The sequence below is a fragment of the Phodopus roborovskii genome, unplaced genomic scaffold, assembly GCF_943737965.1.
Source record: "Phodopus roborovskii unplaced genomic scaffold, PHOROB, whole genome shotgun sequence".
Classification (NCBI taxonomy): Eukaryota; Metazoa; Chordata; class Mammalia; order Rodentia; family Cricetidae; genus Phodopus; species Phodopus roborovskii.
In genome coordinates this window covers 16,102,633-16,112,200 of record NW_026126480.1, presented here as the reverse complement: position 1 = coordinate 16,112,200, position 9,568 = coordinate 16,102,633, and positions in this window count along the sequence as shown.

Below are 9,568 nucleotides of genomic sequence, written 5' to 3'. Positions count from 1 at the left end.
GGCACTGGATCTCCTGAAAGCATGGCTGTCGGTGCTGGGTAAGAGTCATTGAAGGGACCAGTTTCCTCCATTTTCGTAGTGCTCAACTACACACCTTTTCCACTTCTGCATTGGCCAACCAGTCCTGTGTGTGCAGAGTTGTCTGCCCCTACTTCTGTGTGCTGAGTGCAGAGCTATGTGCCTGTGGAGCCTGGGAACAGACACTCCTTGAGTCCCCCAGATTTACCTTCCTCAGTCTGTCGACTGCTTTTGTGTTCAGTCTTTTGTCAAAAAACCTTTCCACTTCCCTTTCTCTTGACACCTTTGCTACAAGGTCCAAGAAAATAAGGATTGCATTTGCCTCATTTTAAACTCTTTTATTATCTGGTCAGAACTGTATCCAGGCTGTCCTATAGTTGCTTTCATGCAACTCACTGTGTTTCTTTTTTATCTTGTCAGTTTGCTTTTATAAATCATCCAAATATATTTTAAATGTTGTTTATTAATTATCTCTTCTTAAATTTCACAAGTACTTAGTAAATAAAAGGCATATAAAGACCAAATTAATAATAATCTCTTTCCATCTTGTCCTTATTTAAACACCTCCTGTTTGCCTAAGATACTTGTTAACATCTCCAACACCTTCTTACTCATTCAGGGACTGTTAATGACTGCTGTCTTTATACCAGGCACTACACTTACATGCCCAACAAGAACACTTTGCAAACTTTCTTCAGATCAATAGATCTGAAGTTTTTATACATTATTTTAAGGAGAAGAAGCCTTTGTATGATCTTTCTCCCCCCCCCCCCCATGAAACACTGCTGCTCAAACAGCTGGAGTGTATTGTCTCAGTTAACATCTTGAAGTTCCACCATACTCACTTGGTTATGGCTGCTGAAATTCCAGCCTGTTAGTGCACAGGTCAACAAAGTCCCCTAACCAGCAGCTACAGAACGTCTCATTTTCATATTCCATCATTGCATACTTGTAAAATTAAGGTAGAGTAGGGCATATAATTCAGACCTTTAGTCTTGTGTTTTTCAAAAATTTTAAGATGTACACATTTATTACAAAATTGTAGTGAAGACTGGAACAGTGTTTTGGTCATTCGGGAAATATGAAGCTCAATAGCAACACAGCCCTGGAAACCGCCAGAGAATGTGGCAATCTCTTCTGCCCATTGTCAAAAACGGGAAGTAAAATGAGAGAAGAAGCCCTTTCTCATCTTTGCAGATGAAATACAGTTAGGATCTTCACATAAAGCACACAAACATTGGTTATCTCATTACCAGTAGTGCTACAATGAATGATGGAAATGTTGTCAGGTAATTTTGTTGAATTAGTTTCATCAACTTATTTTTAAAGGTTTATTGTTACTTCTAAAATTTATGTTTGCCTGAACCTCTACATGAAGGATCCAGAAGAGGGTATTGAGTCCCCTGGAATTGGAGTTCCAGACCACTGTGAGCCTCAGTGTGGGTGCTGGAAACCAAACCCAGGTCCTCCACAAGAGCAGTAAATGCTCTTAATCTCTGAGCCATTTCTTTAACCCCTAATTCTATTCTTGATGGTATCATTTTCTGCTTATGTTTCCTTCATTAATTTTTAGCAGTAGTTTTCCTAATAAATACATGGTTTATTCTTCCATTTCCCCTGTCCTCTTAGGATTGGGAACTTGGATTACTGCTCTGGGACCTTCTCTTTTCTAATGTAGGTCGGCAGTGCTATAATAATTCTTAGAACTGCTATAAGCAATAACTCTATACATTTTCTTTGTTATGTTTTAATCTCTATTCATTAAGTCTTTGGGTGTATACACAGGAATCGATAGCTGGATTATGTGGTTGATTATTTCCAGCTGATTCCCATGGTATACACCAGTTTACACTTTCACCAGCAGGAAAGAAAGAGTCTGTTTTTCTATATCCTCACCTGCCCTTGCTGACATTTATTTTTCTGATGTCATCATTCTCACTGGGGTGAAATGAATTGACTATTTGTATTTCTTATTTTGAGAACTGTTCATTCAATTAATTAGCCCATTTGCTGATTGGATGCTATGGTTCTTAGGTGTTTAAATTCTTACAGTCTATTTTTTTTTGTTCTCTTTTGAGACATGTTCTATGTAACTCAGACTAACATTTATCTTCAAACTCATATTGTAATTCAAGGCTGGCCTAGGATTACTGATTCTCTTGGCTCTACCTCTCAAGTTCTAGGATTATATGCATGCACCACTTTGCTTGTACTGGAGTCCCTTATACATTCTAGGTATTAATCCCCAGTTTCAGATATAGTTAGAAAAGCTTTTTTTTTTATTTCCACATTCTTTTTAATTATAAACTGTTTGACCTATGGCTCAGGCTCCTTGCTGGCTAGCTCTCTCTTAATTATTAATCTGTTTCTATTAGTCTGTGTTTATCCACATGGTTTTGGCTTACCAGTGATGCCTGAGCCTCTTGCTTTTTTGTCAGCTACATGGCATCTCCCTTTTGACTCATCTTCTGCATTCCTCTACCCAGCATTCTCCTAGAATGGTAGCCCCACCTATACTTCCTGCCTGGCTACATCCTGCCTATCCATTGGCTAAAACAGCCCTTTATTAACCAACCAACCAAACAAACATATATTCATAGCATACAGAAGGACATCCCCATCATCTCCTCTTTTCTGTCTAAATAAAAGGAAGGTTTTAACTTTAACATAGTAAAAAATATATATCTAACAAAACAGTTATTAAGCAAGAACTATATTTAAAAGTATTTAGTCCATTTATATATTATCTACCTTATCTTTGCGAGTCTAAAGTTTTATGTGTAACTTATCTTTTAACTAAGGAAAACCAAAAACATAACTATCTGTTTTCAACTCCATCAAAGACCCCAGAAGGATAATATATAAACTCTAGAATTGATAGAGACATCTCACTGCCTGGACAGTTACCCAAATTTCTTCTGTAACATTGGGGCATCTGTCTTCAGCACATAGACCAAAGTGTCTGGCAGACTTTTTATTTATTTATTTTTTATTTTACATGTCGATCCTAGTTCCCTCTCCCTCCTTTCCTCCCTCCCTCTTACCCTCTTGTCCCCCTCACATGCAACCTGACCACCCTCCCCTCCCATCCCCCATCTCCATTCCACATGTAGGGCTATGCCATCCAGGTGGGGTCATGTACATCTGGCAAGTCATTTGAAGTAGGGACCAGGACTTCTCTCCAGTCTCTATGTTAAGGGAGTATCCCTCCATGGGGGATGTGTCTGCAAGGTCCTTTTGTGCACCAGGAATACATCCTGGTTCCACTGTTTGAGGTCCTTTAGACTGCTCAGGCCTTCTAGCTGAGATCCATATTCAGGGGGTCTGAGTCAGTCCCATGCTGGATTCCCAGCTAACAGTCTGGGGGGAGGCATTAGCTCCTCCTTGTTCAGGTAAGCTGTCTCTATGTGTTTCTGCAACCTGGGCTTGTCCTCTCTCTCTGCATCTGGATTCTAGTTCGACTCAGTGTTTAATTATAGGTATTTGCTTCTGTTTCCAACAGGTACTAGATGAGGGCTCCATGATGGTGGATAAGTTAGTTGTTGATCTCACTATCAGGGAAGTGCATTTATGGTAGCCTTTCCACGGTTGCTTAAATAGTTAGCTGGAGTCAGTCTTGTAGGTCTCTAGACCTTTCTTTAGGTTCAGTTTTCTCTTCAAACCAATAATGGCTCCCTCTTTTATGTTCTCTCTCTCTCTCTCTCTCTCTCTCTCTCTCTCTCTCTCTCTCTCTCCTGTCTTCTATTCCTACCCTGACTCAATCTTCCTAGTCGCATGTGCTTTCCTCTCTCCTTCTCTTTCTCCTAGTTCTCTTTCCAATCACTGCTCCCCTCTTCCCATGTGCTCTGGGGGACTCGTCCTTTATCCCTTCTGTGAGGAACCTTATATGAATCTCTTAGAATACACCTTGAATCCTAGTTCCTCTGGAGGTATGAATCATAGGTTGGTCATCTTTGCTCTAGGTCTAAAATCCATATATAAGTGTACATATGTTCCTCTTTTTGTGACAGGGTTGCTTCATTCAGGATGGTTTCTTCAAGTGCCATCCACTTGCTTGCAAATTTCAAGATTTCATTATTTTATTTTCTGCAGAGTAGTATTCCATTGTGTAGATGTGCCACATCTTCCTTATACATTCTTCAGTTGAGGGGCATCTAGGTTGCTTCCAGCATTATTACAATTAATGCTGCTATGAACATAGTTGAGCACATGTCTTTGTTGCATGGATGTGGATCATTTGGATATATATGCCTAAGAGGGGGATTGCCGGGTCCTGTGGTAAACTAATTCCCATTTTCCTGAGGAACTGCCATACTGATCTTCAAAATGGCTGTACAACTTTGCACCAGCAGTGGAGGAGTGTTCCCCTTTCTCCACATCATCTCTAGCATATGTTGTTATTATGTTTCTAATTTTAGCCACTCTGGCAGGGGTAAGATGGTATCTCAAAGTTGTTTTGATTTGCATTTCCCTGATAGCTAAGGATGTTGAGCACTTTCTTAAGTGTCTTTCAGCCTTTTTGATTTCCTCTATTGAGAATTCTTTCTTCAGTTTTGTACCCCATTTTTTAATAGGGTTATTTGGTGTTTTGTTGACTAGTTTCTTGAGTTCTTTGTATATTTTGGAGATCAGCCCTTTGTCAGATGTAGGATTGGTGAAAAACTTTTCCCAGTCTGTGGGCTGCCATTTGGTCTTGGCCACCGTGTCCTTTGCCTTACAGAAGCTTCTAAGTTTGAAGAGGTCCCATTTATTAATTGTTGATCTCAGTGTCTGTGCCTCTGGAGTTATGTTCAGGAAGCAGTCTCCTATACCAATTTGTTCAAGGGTACTTCATATTTTCTCTTCTAAGAGGTTCAGTGTGGCTGGATTGATGTTGAGGTCTTTGATCCATTTGGACTTGAGTTTTGTTCATGGCGACAGACATGGGTCTATCTGCAGTCTTCTACACACCATCATCCAATTGTGCCAGCACCATTTGTTGAAGATGCTGTCCTTTCCCCATTGTATTCTTTTAGCTGTTCTGTCGAAAATCATGTGTTCATAGGTGTTTGGGTTAATATCAGGATTTTCGATTCAATTCCATTGGTCTACCTGTCTATTTTTGTGCCAATACCAGGCTGTTTTCAGGAATATAGTTCCGTAGTAGATCTTAAAGTCAAGGATGGTGATGACTTCTGAAGTTCTTTTATTGTAAAGGGTTGTTTTGGCTATCCTGGGTCTTTTGTTTTTTTCATATAAAGTTGATTATTATCCTTTCAAGGTCAGTGAAGAATTGTGCTGAGATTTTAATGGGGATTTCATTGAATCTGTAGATAGCTTTTGGTAAGATTGCCGTTTTTACTATGTTTATCCTACCTATCCAAGAGCATGGGGGAATCTTTCCATTTTCTGGTATCTTCTTTAATTTCTTCCTTTAAAGCCACAAAGTTCTTATTATATAGGTCTTTCACTTGTTTGGTAAGTATTACCCCACGATACTCTATGTTGCTTGTGGCTATTGTAAAGGGTAGTGTTTCTCTGATTTCCTTCTCAGCCTCTTTGTTGTCTGAATAAAGTAGGACTACTGATTTTTTTTTTGAGTTTATCTTGTATCCTGCTAGTTTGCTGAAGGTGTTTATCAGCTGTAGGAGTTCCCTGGTAGAGTTTATTGGGTCACTTATGTAAACTATCTTATCATCTGCAAATAGTGACAGTTTGACTTTTTCCTTTCCAATTTGGATCCCCTTAATCTCCTTTTTTTGTCTTCTAACTTTAGATAGAACTTCAGATACAATATTGAAGAGATATGGAGAGAGAGGGCAGCCTTGTCTTGTTCCTGATTTTAGAGGAATCGCCTTAAGCTTCTCTCCATTCAGTTTGATGTTGGATGTTGGCTTACTGTATATTACTTTTATGTTTAGGTATGTTCCTGTTATCCCTGATCTCTCCAAGAACTTTATCATGAAAGGGTGTTGAATTTTGTCGAAGGCTTTTTCAGCATCTAGGGAGATGATTGTATGGTTTTTGTTTTTCAGTTTTTTTATATGGTGGATCACAATGATAGATTTTCATATGTTAAACCATCCCTGCAACCCAGGGATGAAGCCTACTTGGTCATGGTGGGTGATTTCTCTGATGTATTCTTGAATTCGGTTTGCCAGTATTTTATTGAATATTTTTGCATCGATGTTCATCAGGGATATTGGTCTGTAGTTTTATTTCTTAGTTGTGACTTTTTAGTGAAGTAGGAAATTTGAAGATCTGTTCTGTGTTGTATTGGCAAAGTTCATCAGTTGCTTTCTTCTGTAAAGCAGGATCCCTGAAGGATCATCCTGTCTCCTGGTAATTCACTTTTCTTATCTAGCTTGGACACCATGCTTACTGTCAGCATTTTAGGCAAGGGCATGCCTTTGCCCATAGGCCAGTCTTGCCACATTCAAGACAAACTCTATAACGAGTTTCTTTGATGCCCATCTTCCTCTATGATATAATTGGTGTTGCCAGGAGCAGTTGTATCTCATTGTCAAGAAAAACCTTAATAAACCATTTTAAATACCTCATTCCATAGGTCTTTGAAAGTTTTTGAAGACTACCTATCCATTTGAAATATATGTCTGTATATCTAGAAGACCTAATTAATATTAGTATAAGCTTTGACTATTATAGATAACTATAATTTGTATTTAATTATACATTACATTTTCAAATGAGCTGTATAAACACAATATCTAAACAAGAGTAGAAAATATACATATAACAAAACTGATCTTAAATTTGTATCAATAAACCAAAAGCTATACCAAAGTATTCATTTCTATGTCATATTCCCTTTTTTCTTTAGCAAGAGATGGACTGTGATTATTAATCATTTATAATCAATCTTGTTTAAATGAAAGCAAACATTTATAAACAATATTTCAGAATGTGAACATAGTTCTTTCCAAACTGCTTCCTGCTGTTTTAGGGTACTGTCAATCCCAACGGGATCTTGGGAAAACCCAGAACCCTGGCCCAATCCTGGCTATAGTGGTCTGTTATGCTTCATGATCTCAGCTGTTTTGGATGTTGGATCACCTAAGCCACTGCTTCAGGTGGTCTTGCTTGATCAAGCCATATTAGTGTGGAAGGAATCCATAAATCCATAGCTCTTCATCTTCTGTAGAAACAAAAACAGAACATCTTTTCCAAAGTAACATGTCCTTAGACTTAAATTTTGAAGGCAAGGCATTTTCAAAATATATAAATTGGGTTAGTCCAGCAGGATTTCTAATCAACTTTCTTTTAGCAGCTGTTGCTCCTTCCTCAGCATTCAAACAATTCAAAGACAACACACTAACATACAGTATCCAGAATCTCTTTGTATTTTCCATCATTATGTGACATTTTTTGTTATTCTGTTTCTTTATTTTTTTTTTTTTTTGGTAGGATTTCTCTGTGCATCTTTGGCTGTCCTGGCATTCACTCTGTAGACTAGGATGGCCTTGAAATCACAAAGATCCACCTGCTTTTGCCTCCCAAGTGCTGGGATTAAAGGCATGAGCCACCACACCTAACTATTCTATTTATTTTTAAAGGACTTTTTATATCCCTTTTCTTTTTTCTTCTAAGCTTATGTATATTTTTAGACGCACTGTAAACCATTTAGAGCACCCCAGATCTGTCTTTACTGTGTATCTTTGTCTGACTATATGAGTCTTTATTCTGTTAACTGCAAGGCTAGGATTAAACCTTTAGCTTTGACTGCTGGCTTTGCCCCATTCCTTGGATTTCTGGGAGTCTGGATTCATGGCAGGAGCATGCTTATTGCCACAACTCTGGAGTTTCCAGATTCATGTCACCATCAAGAAGCATGCTGCTGGCTGCTCATAAGCCCCATTTAGTAGTTTGGTAGTAGGTTCTCTTAAAAGAGCCATGGGATTTTTGTCACTAACATTGAGTCAGGAAGCCTCTCATAAAGCTTGCCTTTGGCAAATAGAGTCCACCCAAGAAAATGCTGCTACCAAAAAACCATACTTGCCTTTGAGTGCTACCCATATGCTTTGAGACAGCCAGCCTAGGGTTATCCCACTAAGGCTCCATTTCTGTGTGTGCAGAACCTCTTTAGATGTTTTGTCAGGTTTTACATAGAAATTCTTGCCAAATGTTTGGGTGCCACATGTAGACAGAGTTTTCTGTCCTACCCAACTCCCAGCTGTTTAGTCCCAAATAAACACACAGAGGCTTAATTATAAACTGTTTGGCTGATGGCTCAGCCTTCTTGTTGGCTTGTTCTCTCTATTAACCCATTTCTTTTCATCTGTGTATCTCCACATGGTTTTGGCTTACTGTGATGCCTGAGCCTCTTGCTTTCTTGACAGCTGTATGGTGTCTCCTTTGTGACTCACCCCATTCTTTAAAATAAAAATTATGTGTGATTGCATGCCAAGAGGTAGGTGGTGTGTGTGTGTGTGTGTGTGTGTGTGTGTGTGTGTGTGTGTGTGTGTGTGTGTTAGAAGACAACCTCCGGTATTGGTTCCACTTTTCATCTTGTTTGATACAGTGTCTTTTGTTCAAAGTGTCTGTGGATTCTTCTGTTTTACCTTAGATCTCACTGTAGTATTTTCTAGGGAAAGAAAATGAATTCTTCATGCTTGTATGGCAAAGATTTGCCTGTACCCCCTTTTCCCCATCCTCCAGGCCATCTTTTCACTCTGGGGATGATTTCCTTTGTTGCACAGATTCTTTTAATTGTAATGTAACACATTTGTCAGTTCTTGAGGTATTTCTGTGCTGTTCAGCTTTCAGTTTGGATGTATGCCCAGAAAGGGAGTTGCTAGGTCATATAATTTTAACTTTTGAGGAACCAATGTAGTGGATCATATAGTAATTTTATCTTTTGAGGAATGACATGCTGATTCCAGAGCAATTGTGCCATTTGAGATTGACATCAACAAAGCATAGCTTCTAATATTCTGGCCAACTGCTTTCTGTTCTTTTAATCTTAACTTTAATTTTTAATGGTAGCTCTCCTAATGTGTACACAGTGGCATCTCACTGTGGTTTTGATTTGCATTTTCCTGAAAATGATCATGAACTTGTACATTTTGCTTTTAATGATGCAAGAATTTTAATCAGATTTTCTTTAGGCTTGTCCCTTTTTCTTTGTGATACCTCAAGGTATTGGCCCTCCAGGGTTGCTTCATAATTAGTCAGGGACTGGAATTAAGACTGAGTCTGAATACTTTCATGTGTTCAGTTTCAGAATTTTATATTTTTCTTTTGATGAACTATTTACTGTCTCAGTCTCTTTTTTAAAAATCTAAAACATGGATATAATAATAGTGCCTTTTATTATTGGATTGTTTTGAGAATTAAATGATAACAACTTGTGCTAAAAACTCAAAATAGTGACAGGGATATAGTGAAGGCTTATACCATGGATGTTACTATGTTATTTTGTTGCTAGGAATTCTAATACTGCTCTATGTTGTATCTTTTTTCTACAGTTGCTAATTATCCTTAGAGTTAGTGTTCCTGCTGGCACCAGTGAGAGTGTTTTCATTTCTCCCGAGATTCACTGGACACATGCTTG